The following is a 16260-nucleotide window of genomic DNA, read 5'->3' as shown; positions in this document are numbered from 1 at the left end:
CCTCAGGGAATGAAAATTTGTCAAAAATTTGTCAATGCCGCTTTGGAGCATATTAGAGCTAAATATGAACAAGTATATATGATCCATTACATGGATGATATTTTAATAGCTCATCCTGATAGAGCTCATTTGCAAACTGTACTCCAAGATTTGACCCCCAGGCATTGTCAGTTAGAGGTTTAAAAATTGCCCCAGAGAAAATTCAAATCAATCCACCCATAACCTACTTAGGAAGAGTCGTAAATTCAGGAACAGTGACTCATGCCCCGCTGCAACTAAGGAAAGACCGTCTTGTTACTTTAAATGATTATCAGAAAATTTTAGGTGATATTAATTGGATTAGGCCTTATTTAAAAATAACCACAGCTGAACTAAAGCCTCTTTTTAACATTTTATGAGGATATTCTAATCCAACTTCTAAAAGACAATTAACTGCTGAGGCTCGGGTGGCTCTAGGCAAAGTAGACGCAGCTTTATCTGATAGCTATGTAAAAATAATTGATTTAACAGTAACTGGCAATTCTTTTGCCTAGCAACCCCTACTGCACCTGTGGGAGTTTTATGGCAAAATGACCCCCTAGAGTGGGTCCATCTTCCCGCCCAAGCTAAAAAAGTAGTGGCTTCCTATCCAGGCTTGATAGCAACGTTGATATTATAAGGGAGGAAACGGAGCCTTGAATTGTTTGGGAAAGAGCCATCAGAAATTGTAATTCCATATAATAAGGAACAGCTTGATGCACTTCTAATGTTTGATGAAGATTGGCAGACTGCTATAGGAAATTATTGTGGTCAAATTTTCCATCATTTACCCTCACATGCTTTGTTAATTCAAAAATTAAAGGAAGGGGAATTTAAGTATGGTTCCCCCCATCAGATTTTACAACATGCTCTCTTTGTAATAAATAATTTAAATGATGATTTATCAAGAACGCCTGCAATGCTTCATCATTGGTGTCTGGAACAACAAAATGTAAAGCCGTTGGTGAAATGGAAGGACCTCCTCTCCAGACAATGGAAGGGTTCTGACCCATTATTAACTAGCAGTTGAGGATACGCTTGTGATTTTGCACAGGATGCAGACTCTCCAATTTGGGTCCCAGACAGGCTGATTCATCATGTCGCAGCTCCCTAGACATCCGATTCCTCCACTGCCACGACCCCTAAAAAGGAAGAGGCCTCCTCTACCTCCGCTCCCTTCGCCAGCGTGGGCAACGCTGCCGACTTTGGGACGACTGATATCGGAGATCACGGATGAGCAAGGAATGGATCTGGCCACAAGGCTGATGTCTCAACTTCGCATACAGGATATTGCTCCCCCTGATCCTTTGCCCCGCAAAAAGATGCCAGGTCGCCCTACTCAGGTGACTCAGCAAGCCCCCATACCCACTTGGGGTCAAATTAAAATGCTCTGTCACCAGGCACGGGGAATTGCTTCTGTTAGGACCCAACTGAAGCCAGGACAGGCTCTAAGGGGCAGGCCCGCAGGCAGTGCAGCTAGACCAATCAGAAAAAAATCCCCGTAGCCCCCCGCCCATGCCAGACCCGAGCCAATCCAGATAGGGATGCGAGGTTTAAAAGTCCTGTACGTGCGTATGGTTTAACCAATCAGCTATGCTGTTACAGAAACAAAGAACCGTCTGTATAAAAGTATATGTGATTCTCGCTAGTCTATGTCTGACGCAGGATACAGCATGCTTGGGGCTGGTGCATGGGGATGACCCACAGAGATGTTATGGGGAGGGAGGTGGGAGGGGGGTTCATGTTTGGGAACACATGTAAGAATTAAAGATTTTAAAATTAAAAAAAAATAAAAAATAAAAAAAAAAATAAATCAGAGTACCCAATTAAAAAAAAAAAAAAAAAAAAGTATATGTGATTCAGAACTCGGGGCCCTTGTTCCACTCCACTGTGTTGGGTGAAACTTGGGCCCTGGCTTGAACTAGCAATTAATTCCCTTTTTGTGTTTGCATTGCTGTGGATGTCTTCTTCTCTCAGTTTTGGGGACTTGGACTCTGGGCATAACATTTGGGGGCTCATCCTGGATCCCTTTAACTGGGAAGAATAACACTCTCCCGGTAGAAGGGGTTTCCTCACTTGGAGGATAGCTATCTGAACACCAGTGTTAAGTTTGGTTAGCCAGTGTAAGACCAAGGCCCAGCTTACGCGCTGGAAGGCAGCTGGCTCTGGTGAGAAGAGAGCTCTTGTCAGGCTTAATCATGGGCGAATTAGTCGTTTTAGCCGGCGTAAGGCCGAGGCCCGGCATCGTGCTTGGAAGGCAGCTGGTTCTGTGAACACCTTGTTGGTAAGATAACCTAGAGGGATAGGATGGTTCAGGGGGCCCAGGAAGACCTAGTACTGTGTTCTCGGCCGAGGTTTGTCTCCTCTGTTCGTCGCATCTTTGTGTGTGCCAGCATTGTCACTGCTCTCTGTGCGTTCGTCTTGTCTCCTGTGTTCTATCCTGTAATCATGGGACAAGAGACTTCCACTCTGTTGTCCCTTAGGACTGACCATTTTTCTGATTTTAAGTCTAGAGCACAGAATCTATCCGTGCTGGTGAAGAAGAACAAATTAACTTTTTGCAGCGCAGAATGGCCGACCTTCCATGTAGGCTGGCCCTCAGAAGGCACCTTTGACTTGGGAACTGTACACCAAGTCCGAGATATCATCTTCCGACTGCGGATCGGACACCCTGACCAAGCCCCCGCCACTCCTTGGGTAAAACCTTTTTTTGCCGCAACAGGGATTTTCTACCCCTCAGGTGTTGGCGACACATGTAAGAAAGAACCCAAAGAATCTCAAGGAGCCTGAACCAACGGCGCCACTATATACCCCATCTTGCAGGGGGAATTGTTAGGGGAAGCACACTGATTGAAACCGCCCCACCCTGGCCAGGCACCATAGTAACCATTTGCATGAGTTGTTTTCTGACAGGAGATCCTGATAAAGAATACAGAACTAATAAGCCTCCACCAACTGGAAGAGTTCGGGAAAGGTTTAAAGGAGACACCGCCTGTACATTGTGAGCCACGCGGTAGAGCAGTTCTCCTGGGTTTCCTTACCCTGCTGCTCTCCACCCGGGTGCCCTTTCCCAATAAAATCTCTTGCTTTGTCAGCACATATGTCTCCTCAGACAATTCATTTCCGAGTGTTAGGCAAAAGCCCAGTTTCGGGCCCTGGAAGGGGTCCCTCTTCCTGCAACAAATGGTGACTCTGGTGGGATTCTTCTTTGCTGAGACGACATCCTGACCACTTGGGGTACTCAGGGGCCAGCTTGCCTGCCAATGGACCAGACCCAGCGGCCGCAACTGGGACCCTTTTGTCCCTCGTCTCCTCCTGACGCGGACAACTGGCCAGAGTGCCCCGACTGGTAAGAAACAAGAAACTTTATTGATCTCTCTCCCCTTCCTTCTCTGTCTCCTCTCCTTAACCCTTCCTATCCTTCCCTGTTTTTCTAGTCCCCTGGTCCTAGACTCAGAAATCTGGTCGAAGGGCCCTCAGCCTGAGCTGAGGATTGGAGACTGATCACCTCCTCTTGGCAGAAAACTCAAATTCTGGTTCTGATTTCTGGTAGGGCCGAGTTCCAGTCCTCCCTTCTCTGGAGGCCCAGGGAAAAGTCCCGTAAGGCCTGGGTATCTGTAGGTGACAGGAGACATCTGTAAGGCCACCCCTTTTGCCCCCTCTCCTGCCTCCTCCCCCTTCTTTTTTCAACCTGGCTTCCTTTCCTCCCTGAAAATCTTTGATGTTACGGAAAGGCTTGGTGGGCCACAGGTCGCAAACAGTCTGATACGACTGAGCGACTTCACCTTCACTTTGATGAGGACTGCCGGGTTTATATGTGTGTGTTTTAACTCTGTGATCTGTGTAGTGATTTTTGATGGCCATTTTGCTTTGTCTGGCCACCATGTGGTTTAGACCTGCCGCCATTTGTTAGAACTTGATTTTCTTTCCCTGTGCCTTGAGACCAGGGCTCTTAAGAACACTTACCTAGACTATCTCTAACTCCTGACACTGAGAAGGAAAAAAAAAAAAAAAAGACGTGAAGCTAGATCTCGCACTGTGTGTGTCTAAATATGTCTTGGTATGTCTCTGTCTCTGGGTAATATTTTTGAAGTTAATTTATATATGAGATCTATTTATTTGGCTTAAAAGATAAGCGCTTACAAATCAAGTAATTCTAAATTAAACAATAAATTCCAGGTTTATGTGAACTGGGAAATATTCAGTGTTAAATACCTGATATTAATGTTTGTTTGTTGACCTATTTAATATAGACATGTCTTAGAGTACTTAACGTTAAAAAAATATTTTCATTGTACCTAGGTTCAATATGTTAAATATTATATCTGTTAACAAGTTTGTCAACAAACAAATTACCTCAAGTAAAAAAAAAAAACACTTCAAAAAAAATGTAAATGAGATATGAGCTTTTAGATAGACTTTATTAAGAATAATTATGCTTTAGGAATGTCTGTCTGAAATAGTCTGTCCAAATTGGGGTAACTTGAATTGGGTTGTGCTAAACTAAGTGATGAAAGTTCACTGACTAGCTAGCTCATTTCCAAATACAGTAAAATTTTGAAACATTTATTACTGAACATTAGTTTCCTCTTACAAAGAAGCTAAAAAATTTGGGACTGTTAATGACTAAAATAAGCTGGCGCAAAAACTTGAATTTGGCTTTTCTCTCTGTTAAAAGGACACACTTTCTTCAGATGTTGAACTGCATTTGACAATAGATTTAAGTTCATTTCCTTCTTAAATGGTCTGTTCTGTATTCGCCTCTGAAATCCCATATTGTTACTTTGGCTGAGTGAATAGCTATTGTTTCACAGTGACCTATAGTCCCATCTGACTGAGTGCTCCAAACCTTTCTGATATTTGTTGACAAAACTTCCTAAATTATTCTATGAAGCACTTTTGGCTTCTAGCTAACTTTGGGGTGCTTTGGAGGGCCCCTGAAGCATCCCAAAGAGAGATATTAAACTGTGTTTATTCGCTTGGTTAAATTACATTAAAAAAGATTATCAAATGAGTAATACATCTGCTCATATTATAATGTAGGGTAAAATTACTAATACAGATATCCTAAAAATTATATGGAGTTTTTAATATTCTGATATGTCCTGGTATTTTAATGAAAAACCTGATGACTTCACAAAAGTTAGCAAAAGGACTGAATGAACCAGTGAATATGCTTATAACTTTTATGGTTTCTATCTAAAAAATTATGGGGTTGAATCTTATGTTTTCAGGGAGTAGGGAAAATCTTCCTCTCAAACTAATTATGACAATACTTTGGTAAAATTAAACGTTCTAAACAAAACAATTATATTTTCTATCTGACTCCTCCAAAAATTGGAAGTTCTTAGGTTTCCAGTGAGTTTATCAAATGAGTTAGAAAGGTTATCTCACGGATACAAAAATCTCAAAAAAAATTTTTTTTGAGACCTTAAAGAGGGAAAAATTCACCTAGATTTGTTAGGCAAAATCTGTGATAAGCCTTTGGTGTGAGTTTCCCAGCCCTGTTTTATTTTAAAAGTTCAGTCTGAGACTCTATAAATGTTTCAACAAAATAAGAAGCCTATAATCAATTATGGTTATAAAAATCATCAGACCCAAATCAGTGAGAACAGACCTATTTTGCAAACAAACTAGCCTTAATTTGGTTATATTTAATAAAAATAAGAGTAACTTTAAGAAGAAAAAAGATATTTCAAAATGTTAAATACCAGTGAGGTCTGCATCTAGTAAGACTCATCTCTTAGATAGTTCTTTGCTGTTATGAGATGTTAATATAAATTTTAATTGAATTCTTGAAGAACCCCCTAAGTTTGCTTCTGAAGCTTATCTCAGTAATCTATCTTTGGATGAAGATCAGATGCCTCATGACCTGCAACCAAGACTGGAAAAAGACATAATTTAAGGGACTGTCTCCATGGATGGAAGGACTTTTTTTTTAATCAGGAAAAACTATGCTACACCCGGATGAGAAGACGACAACATCAGAGGTAGACAGCTTCCCCAAGATGCTGGACCTGATTCGTATGATCATTTATGTTTTCTTGACTTCTTAGACCTTTACATATAAGTCAAATGCTTTTCTATCATAGGCCTGATCCTATGCTAGTTTCAAAATCAATCCAATTGCTGGGTTTGTGGCCAATAACCTGTGTCTAGTTCTGGGTTATCTTGGTAAATTTCTCTATTACCAGACTTTAACTGGTTGGCCCTGAGAAAATTTACTTAAAAAATTAAATCATACTAAAGATAATCAGTCTAGTGACACTAAAAAAACTGGGCTATGTTCCTTATAGATGGTGCCAATATATAATTTCCCTGGAAGATAAATATTCTACAGGACAGACTAAGTCAGATGACCTGAAGATATACTGGGCTACATCTAATGAAAGTTCTTAACATAAGTCTTACTTATGACTTTACTAATACTGCTGGCTATGTTATTTGTATTTCACCTGTTTTACAAAATTGCTGTTTTTTACACTGTATGTGTGTGAGGCCTCTAATAGAATAATATATAGTCCCATATGAGATCGATGATGGTAACAGTCTAACTCTAGATATGGCAAGAAGCAACAAGAGGGAATATTTTCCTGGACCAAGAAGCTAGTAAGACAGGTGGTCCAGAGAATTTTAGATACTGTTTCATGGCCTAGTCCAGTAACAGCACATTGAGTGGCCTGTTTACCTGAAAATGGACACTCTCAGCACCCTGGGATAAAATGGTCATGACGTGCCCCCCTCATAATCATGGTCAAGTTTATGAGCAAAAAGGGGCTCTGCCAACTGAAGACTGACACTCGCCATCTGCATCTACAAAGATTAAATCATGGCCGCTGTAACTGCTGACTTTCAATGCCCCTGAAAGGAGTTCAGGGTAAAATTCAGAAATGAGGCACTCTGTGCTCTGGGAAAAACTGGCAAAACAGGTATCAGATAGTTAGATCTTTTCAGGAAAAGATTTTATGAGTCCCAATTCTTGCATCTTCTCATATCTAGAAAAACACTGTCATTAATGGTAAAACCTGCTTTGGCTATTATAAAATAGTTTACAATTAAAAGTCAAAATAGAGTAGCTATGGTTCAGATATCCTGGGAAATAACTAGGTGATGCTATGGGTGTACTTTCAGATTACACCTTGTATTGCTAAACACTTGAGTTTTCTGAGTCATGTCAGGCTTGGATGCCACCATTTTCAAAACAATGTCTGCTGGAAGCTACTAACCTTACTTTTTATAAAACTAGGCAACTGGCTACATGGCTACAAGTCTCCCTGAAGTGCCAGGTCCAGACTGGGTTTCAGACCTATTCTTCTAAAAAGAAATGAGATTAGGATTTCAATCATACAAGACTCAGATCTAAAACTTGGATCTCAGAAATACTTCCAATTCAGTGTTTATACTCCAAGCTGGGGCAGTCCTATGCCCCATTTTGATAGAAAGTTATCATAGTCATTGTTGCCTAGTTCCCTAAAATTAAAACTGAGTGGGACTCTGTGGGGCTCTGGAGTACAGATCTGCTCTGTGTTCTCCATTTCTTATCTGTAGGATATAGACTTTGTTCAGCCTCCTTGGCCTTCCCTGAATTCCAAAGCATAGATTCAAATAATTGCTAATCAGGGAAGGGAGGGGATACAAAAACAGAAACTATCAAAGGTTGGTACAGCCTCCAGACAGAGTCCTGGTTCCTACTCAAAGAAATATGCATAACAATGTCCTTGAGCCCCCACCAGGTAAAAGACTTCAGACTGAACACAAGATTCTTGGAGCACTGCTCTGTTGCCTCACGACCAACCAATCAGAAGGGGTCACAAACCCTGTAACCCTCACCCCAAATGTTGCCTTCTGTTTCCAGGGACCAGAGATGACCATCCTGTTAGGTCTCTTGTTTGGCCCTTGTCTATTTCATCTCTGAGAGGGACCAACTAAATTGCTGTAACTACAAGGGTAAAAGCTGGTTTCAGAATTGAAAAACCCCAACTTAGATCAGGTAGAGAGACTTCTGCTCTGCTAGGCAGGCCTACGCCCATGCACAGCAGGAAGAAATTACAGAAGAAAGAGACCTCCGCCCCAATTCCCAAAAAGTATCTTGAGTATGAAGTCTCTCAGGGGGCCTATGTGCTGTGTTAAGGGAAAAACGTTATTTTTATGTAAATCACTCAGGGATAATCAGGGAGTCCCTGGCCAAGATAAAAAAAAAAAGGGGGCTAAATCAAAAAGGAAAAAAAAATGTCTCAAAATTAATTTGAGTTCTGGTTCCAACAGTCCCTGTGGTTAACAACGCTAATTTCTACCCTGGTGGGCCCTCTAATAGTGCTACTATTAATACTTACTTTTGGTCCATGCATAATAACTGAGCTTGTTGCCTTTATAAAAGACCACGTCAATACCATCCAACTGATGGTACTGAGGCAACAGTATCAGGCCCTGCCCCCAAATAAAGAGGAAGATTCCTCTATGAAGCTGAAGACAGGGGGGAATGTTAGGACCAAATTGAAGCCAGGACAGGCTCTAAGGGGCAGGCCCGCAGGCAGTGTAGCTAGACCAATCAGAAAAAATCCCCGTAGCCCCCCGCCCACGCCAGACCCGAGCCAATCCAGATAGGGATGCGAGGTTTAAAAGTCCTGTGTGTGCGTATGGTTTAACCAATCAGCTATGCTGCTATAGAAACAAAGAACCGTCTGTATAAAAGTATATGTGATTCAGAACTCGGGCCCTTGTTCCACTCCACTGCGTTGGATGAAACTTGGGCCCTGGCTCGAGCTAGCAATAAATTCCCTTTTTGCATTTGCATTGCTGTGGACGTCTTATTCTCTCAGTTTTGGGGACTCGGACTCTGGGCATAATACTTCCTTGCAGGGATCTCCAGTCTCTCCTGAAAAGGTGTTTATTGCCATACTTGCTTTGTTTTCCTGCCAATGTTGAAACGTCCACCCTAACTCATGATACCTGTAACTGTAACTACTCATTGGTATGATAATTATGGTCTCGCTGTGTTAAAACAACTACAAGATTTAATGCGATCACGACAGTTTGGGGGCTTACTAATCTTAGGGAATTCAGCTTTAATAACAATTACTACTGTTACTGTTACTGTTACTGTGGCAGTAATATCATTGACTCAACAAGTGCATACTGCCCAATATGTTGAAAAATCATATTTTAGGTGTTTGGAATAGCTCAGATATTAGTTTAAACTTAGGGAAACTTCATAATCAGATACAGACCACGGAACACTCTCCATTGGATTTTACTGCCCCTGGAGACTCTGTCTCCCCTTCAACTTCCCTGGATCCACTGGGGCTGGATCCCGGCAAGTGGTGCCTGGAACAGGCTATTCGAAGGTAGGTCCCTCAAAGCAATTAGGGTCATCAGCCCTATTGCTCGGAACAACTAGGGTCATCAGCCCTGTTGTTCCCCTAGTATGGAGCAATTAGGTTCATCAACCCTATTCTCGGAACAACTAGTGTCATCAGCCCTGTTGTTCCCCTAGTATGAAGCAATTATGGTCATCAACCCTATTCCTCGGAACAACTAGTGTCATCAGCCCTGTTGTTCCCCTAGTATGGAGCAATTAGGGTCATCAACCCTATTCCTTGGAACAATTAGGGTCATCAGCCCTGTTGTTCCCCCAGTGCTGAGTTTTCGGGATGGATAGGACCCCACTCAGGGTGCTGCAGAACCCCCCGTAGGATAGACAGGGTGAGTAGGAGTGCGAAGTGTTAAAGGGTTGAAGAGAAACCCGGTTTTCCGAAGGCTAAAACTAAATCTTCTTTACTATACCTAACTTTCTGACATGGGTAACAGTGAATCAAAGGAAAGACAGCTCTTTATAGGAGTAATTGTGCAGTTATTAAGCAAGAGAGGAATTAAAGTTAAGAAATCCAATATTCATTCATTTTTTTCATTTGTACAAGAGCAATGTCCTTGGTTTCCAGAAAAGGGCACTGTTAATTTAGATACTTGGGTGAAGGTAGGGAAACAGCTAAAAACTTATTATGCTTTTGCTCTGTGGAATATGATTAGAAATGTTCTGGACCCTCATCATGAGGCTGTTAGACAGCCTATGGGAGAGGCTCTAGAGGTGGATGGTAGTGGGTCTCCACCTTCTACGCAGATCATACTTTCTGCCATTGACAAAGAAAAGGAGGGAGACTGTGCTCTACCTCCTGAGGAAGGTGAGGGCTTACAGGATGCTGTGGCCAGGCGCCCTGGCGAGCCCCCTCCCCCTCTACGCAAACCTTTAAAAATTTATCCACCACTTTCTGATTTAAGGCGATCACCCCACCTCCACTTGCGCCTCCCAGAACATTGCCTAAGGTTGAAAAAGAGAGGGAGAATTTTTTCTTTAACAAAGGAGCTTTTAAAACAGAGCCTGCTCCTTGCAGAAAACCCCCTCAGGTGGGCCTTACCCAAGCAAAAAAAAAAAAAAAAAACAGAGAAGAGAAAAAAAAAAGAAAAAAGAAAAGAAAAATAATCGTAATAAAAAGGATTTTACGAATAAAAAATGTTTCTCTTATGGCCAAATGAGGCATTTTTGCCGGCAATGTCCTGCTAAACAGAGAAAACAAGCCATGCCAATCAACCCCAGGTAGCTCAGGCCTAGACCTCAGTTCCACCACCGTAACAGTATTAACCCCTGACTTGTCAGTTACGGGAGTGGCTGGCCCCCTGCCTGAGGACATTCTGGACTTGTGCTAGGGCATAGCTCACTTTCTTTCCAAGGAATTTCAGTGATGCCTGGTGTAATAGTGTTAGGACCCAACTGAAGCCAGGACAGGCTCTAAGGGGCGGGCTAGGCCTGAGAAAAGCTGAGGCTCTGGGAATTCCCACAGGCAGTGTAGCTTGACCAATCAGAAAAAATCCCCGTAGCCCCCTGCCCGCGCCAGACCTGAGCCATTACCGATAGGGATGCGAGGTTTAAAAGTCCTGCATGCACGTACGGTTTAACCAATCAGCTATGCTGTTACAGAAACAAAGAACCATCTGTATAAAAGTATATGTGATTCAGAGCTCGGGGCCTTTGTCTGATTCCACTGTGCTGGATGAAACATGGGTCCTGGCTTGAGCTAGTAATAAATCCCTTTATGCTTTTGCATTGCTGTGGACGTCTTATTCTCCCGGTTTGGGGGACTCGGACTCGGCATAACAATAGATTCTGATTATACTGGGGAAATTAAAGTTTTAATCTCGCCGCCTACTAAAACTGTGCAAATTAATAAAGGTCAAAGAATAGCACAGCTTTTGCTTTTTACCTTGTTATCAGATAGAAAAACCTTGACTTCTCAAGCTCGGGGCCCCAGAAGATTTGGATCTAGTGATCTAGCTTTTGGGGTGCAGGAAATTACCACTTCTAGGCCTTTGAAAGATCTTTTAACTCAAGGAAATAAAATGTCACGGCTGCTACACACAGGAGCAGATGTCTCTTGCATTTCAGGAAAAGACTGGCCCAGCTCCTGGCCCACTCATACTGCTGAAAACGTGTGGGTGGGATTAGGAAGAGCCCCTGCAGTAGCTAAAAGTGCAAAAATTTTAAATTGGCAATTTGGGGATACTTGTGGAACTTTCCAGCCTTATGTGGTTCCTTCACTCCCCTTTACCCTATGGGGGAGGGATGTGCTGTCTCAAATGGGAGTGTTACTTTTTAGCCCTGATGATAAAGTGACCTCTCAAATGCTACAGATGGGCTATGATCCATCGAAAGGATTAGGTAAACAGCAATCAGGAATAATTGAACCAATTAGCCCAACTCCTGCAAGCTACGAACCGGATTGGATTATCCAAATTTATAATGGAAGCCATTGTTTTTGCTGCCGACCCCATCACATGGAAATCTCAAGACCCACTGTGGGTGGAACAATGGCCTCTGCCTAAAGAAAAATTACTGGCAGCTAAAATGTTAATTTCTGAACAACTGGTATTGGGACATATTGAGCCCTCCAATAGCCCCTGGAACACTCCTATTTATGTTATTAAGAAAAAATCTGGTAAATGGTGCCTTTTACACGATTTAAGATATGTTGAAAAATCATATTTTAGGTGTTTGGAATAGCTCAGATATTAATTTATTTTTATTTAATTTTATTTTTACTTTATTTTACTTTACAATACTGTATTGGTTTTGCATAGATTGACATGAATCCACCACGGGTGTATACGAGCTCCCAATCCTGAATCCCCCTCCCACCTCCCACCCCATATCATCTCTCTGGATCATCCCCATGCACCAGCCCCAATCATCCTGTATCCTGTATCGAACATTGACTGGCACTTCGTTTCTTACATGACAGTATACATGTTTCAATGCCATTCTCCCAAATCATCCCACCCTCTCCCTCTCCCTCAGAGTCGAAAGTCCGTTCTATACATCTGTGTCTCTTTTGTTGTCTCGCATACAGGGTCATCATTACCATCTTTCTAAATTCCATATATATGTGTCAGTATACTGTATTGGTGTTTTTCTTTCTGGCTTACTTCACTCTGTATAATCGGCTCCAGTTTCATCCATCTCATTAGAACTGATTCAAATGTATTCTTTTTAATGGCTGAGTAATACTCCATGGTGTATATGGACCACAGCTTTCTTATCCATTCATCTGCTGATGGACATCTAGGTGGTTTCCAAGTCCTGGCTATTATAAACAGTGCTGTGATGAACATTGGGGTACACGTCTCTCTCTCAATTCTGGTTTCCTCGGTGTGTATGCCCAGCAGTGGGATTGCTGGGTCATAAGGCAGTTCTATTGGCAATTTTTAAAGGAATCTCCACACTGTTTTCCATAGTGGCCGTACTAGTTTTCATTCCCACCAACAGTGTAAGAGGGTTCCCTTTTCTCCACATCCTCTCCAGCATTTATTGCTTGTAGACTTTTGGATCGCAGCCATTCTGACTGGTGTGAAATGGTACCTCATTGTGGTCTTGATTTGCATTTCTCTGATAATGAGTGATGTTGAGCATCTTTTCATGTGTTTGTTAGCCGTCCATATGTCTTCTTTGGAGAAGTGTCTATTTAGTTCTGTGGCCCATTTTTTGATTGGGTCGTTTATTTTTCTGGAGTTGAGCTGCATAAGTTGCTTGTATATTTTTGAGATTAGTTGTTTGTCAGCTGCTTCATTTGCTATTATTTTCTCCCATTCAGAAAGCTGTCTTTTCACCTTACTTATAGTTTCCTTTGTTGTGCAGAAGCTTTTAATTTTAATTAGATCCCATTTGTTTATTTTTGCTTTTATTTCCAGTATTCTGGGAGGTGGATCATAGAGGATCCTGCTGGGATTTATATCGGAGAGTGTTTTGCCTATGTTCTCCTCTAGGAGTTTTAGAGTTTCTGGTCTTACATTTAGATCTTTAATCCATTTTAAGTTTATTTTTGTGTGTGGTGTTAGAAAGTGATCTAGTTTCATTCTTTTACAAGTGGTTGACCAGTTTTCCCAGCACCGCTTGTTAAAGAGATTGTCTTTACTCCATTGTATATTTTTGCCTCCTTTGTCGAAGATAAGGTGCCCATATGTGTGTGGACTTATCTCTGGGCTTTCTATTTTGTTCCATTGATCTATATGTCTGTCTTTGTGCCAGTACCATACTGTCTTGATGACTGTGGCTTTGTAGTAGAGCCTGAAGTGAGGCAAGTTGATTCCTCCAGTTCCATTCTTCTTTCTCAAGATTGCTTTGGCTATTCGAGGTTTTCTGTCTTTCCATACAAATTGTGAAATTATTTGTTCTAGTTGTGTGAAATATACCGCTGGTAGCTTGATAGGGATTGCATTGAATCTGTAGATTACTTTGGGTAGTATACTCATATTCACTATATTGATTCTTCCAATCCATGAACATGGTATATTTCTCCATCTATTAGTGTCCTCTTTGATTTCTTTCATCAGTGTTTTATAGTTTTCTATATATAGGTCTTTAGTTTCTTTAGGTAGATATATTCCCAAGTATTTTATTCTTTTCGTTGCAATGGTGAATGGAATTGTTTCCTTAATTTCTTTTTCTACTTTCTCATTACTAGTGTATAGGAATGCAAGGGATTTCTGTGTGTTGATTTTATATCCTGCAACTTTGCTATATTCATTGATTAGCTCTAGTAATTTTCTGGTGGGGTCTTTAGGATTTTCTATGTAGAGGATCATGTCATCTGCAGACAGTGAGATTTTACTTCTTCTTTTCCAATTTGGATTCCGTTTATTTCTTTTTCTGCTCTGATTGCTGTGGCCAAAACTTCCAGAACTATGTTGAATAGTAGTGGTGAACGTGGGCACCCTTGTCTTGTTCCTGACTTTAGGGGAAATGCTTTCAATTTTTCACCATTGAGGATAATGTTTGCTGTGGGTTTGTCATATATAGCTTTTATTGTGTTGAGGTATGTTCCTTCTATGCCTGCTTTCTGGAGAGTTTTTATCATAAATGGATATTGAATTTTGTCAGAGGCCTTCTCTGCATCTATTGAGATAATCATATGGCTTTTATTTTTCAATTTGTTAATGTGGTGTATTACATTGATTGATTTGTGGATATTGAAGAATCCTTGCATCCCTGGGATAAAGCCCACTTGGTCATGGTGTATGATCTTTTGCATGTGTTGCTGGATTCTGATTGCTAGAATTTTGTTGAGGGGATTTTTGCATCTATGTTCATCAATGATATTGGCCCACAGTTTTTTTTGTGGCATCTTTGTCAGGTTTTGATATTAGGGTGATGGTGGCCTCATAAAATGAATTTGGAAGTTTACCTTCCTCTGCAATTTTCTGGAAGAGTTTGAGGAAGATAGGTGTTAGCTCTTCTCTAAACCTTTGGTAGAATTCAGCTGTGAAGCCATCTGGACCTGGGCTTTTGTTTGCTGGAAGATTTCTGATTACAGTTTCAATTTCTGTGCTTGTGATGGGTCTGTTAAAATTTTCTATTTCTTCCTGGTTCAGGTTTGGAAAATTGCACTTTTCTAAGAAGTTGTCCATTTCTTCCAAGTTGTCCATTTTATTGGCATATAATTGCTGAGAGTAGTCTCTTAAGATCTTTTGTATTTCTGTGTTGTCTGTTGTGATTGCTCCATTTTCATTTCTAATTTTATTGATTTGATTTTTCTCTCTTTGTTTCTTGATGCATCTGGCTAATGGTTTGTCAATTTTATTTATCCTTTCAAAGAACCAGCTTTTGGCTTTGTTGATTTTTGCTATGGTCTCTTTTGTTTCTTTTGCATTTATTTCTGCCCTAATTTTTAAGATTTCTTTCCTTCTACTAATCCTGGGGTTCTTCATTTCTTCCTTTTCTAGTTGCTTTAGGTGTAGAGTTAGGTTATTTATTTGACTTTTTTCTTGTTTCTTGAGGTATGCCTGTATTGCTATGAACTTTCCCCTTAGCACTGCTTTTATAGTGTCCCACAGGTTTTGGGTTGTTGTGTTTTAATTTTCATTCATTTCTATGCATATTTTCATTTCTTTTTTGATTTCTTCTGTGATTTGTTGGTTATTCAGAAGTGTGTTGTTCAGCCTCCATATGTTGGAATTTTTAATAGTTTTCCTCCTGTAATTGAGATCTAATCTTAGTGCATTATGGTCAGAAAAGATGCTTGGAATGATTTCGATTTTTTTGAATTCATCAAGGTTAGATTTACGGCCCAGGATGTGATCTATCCTGGAAAAGGTTCCGTGAGCACTTGAGAAGAAGGTGAAATTCATTGTTTTGGGGTGAAATGTCCCATAGATATCAATTAGGTCTAACTGGTCTATTGTATCATTTAAAGTTTGCATTTCTTTGTTAATTTTCTGTTTAGTTGATCTGTCCATAGGTGTGAGTGGGGTATTAAAGTCTCCCACTATTATTGTGTTATTGTTAATTTGCCCTTTCATGCTTATTAGTATTTGTCTTACATATTGTGGTGCTCCTATGTTGGGTGCATATATACTTATAATTGTTCTATCTTCTTCTTGGATTGATCATTTGATCATTATGTAGTGGCCGCCTTTGTCTCTTTTCACAGCCTTTGTTTTAAAGTCTATTTTATCAAAGATGAGTATTGCTACTCCTGCTTTCTTTTGGTCTCTATTTGCATGGAATATCTTTTTCCAGCCCTTCACTTTCAGTCTGTATGTGTCCCTTGTTTTGAGGTGGGTCTCTTGTGGGCAGCATATATAGGGATCTTGTTTTTGTATCCATTCAGCCAGTCTTGGCCTTTTGGTTGGGGCATTCATCCCATTTACGTTTAAGATAATTATTGATAAGTATGATCCCGTTGCCATTTACTTTAT

The 16260-nt window shown here is 40.8% G+C and overlaps 1 pseudogene; it reads right to left on the bottom strand.

Moving 5' to 3' along the window:
* Positions 1-2214: 2214 nt before the first annotated feature.
* The window catches only part of LOC128058078 (short palate, lung and nasal epithelium carcinoma-associated protein 2A-like), a 34968-nt pseudogene continuing 20922 nt past the window's right edge, over positions 2215-16260 (bottom strand).

Source organism: Budorcas taxicolor, chromosome 13, assembly GCF_023091745.1.
Source record: "Budorcas taxicolor isolate Tak-1 chromosome 13, Takin1.1, whole genome shotgun sequence".
NCBI lineage: Eukaryota > Metazoa > Chordata > Mammalia > Artiodactyla > Bovidae > Budorcas > Budorcas taxicolor.
Note: the sequence above shows the minus strand (reverse complement) of the source record. Positions and strands in the feature narration are given on the sequence as shown.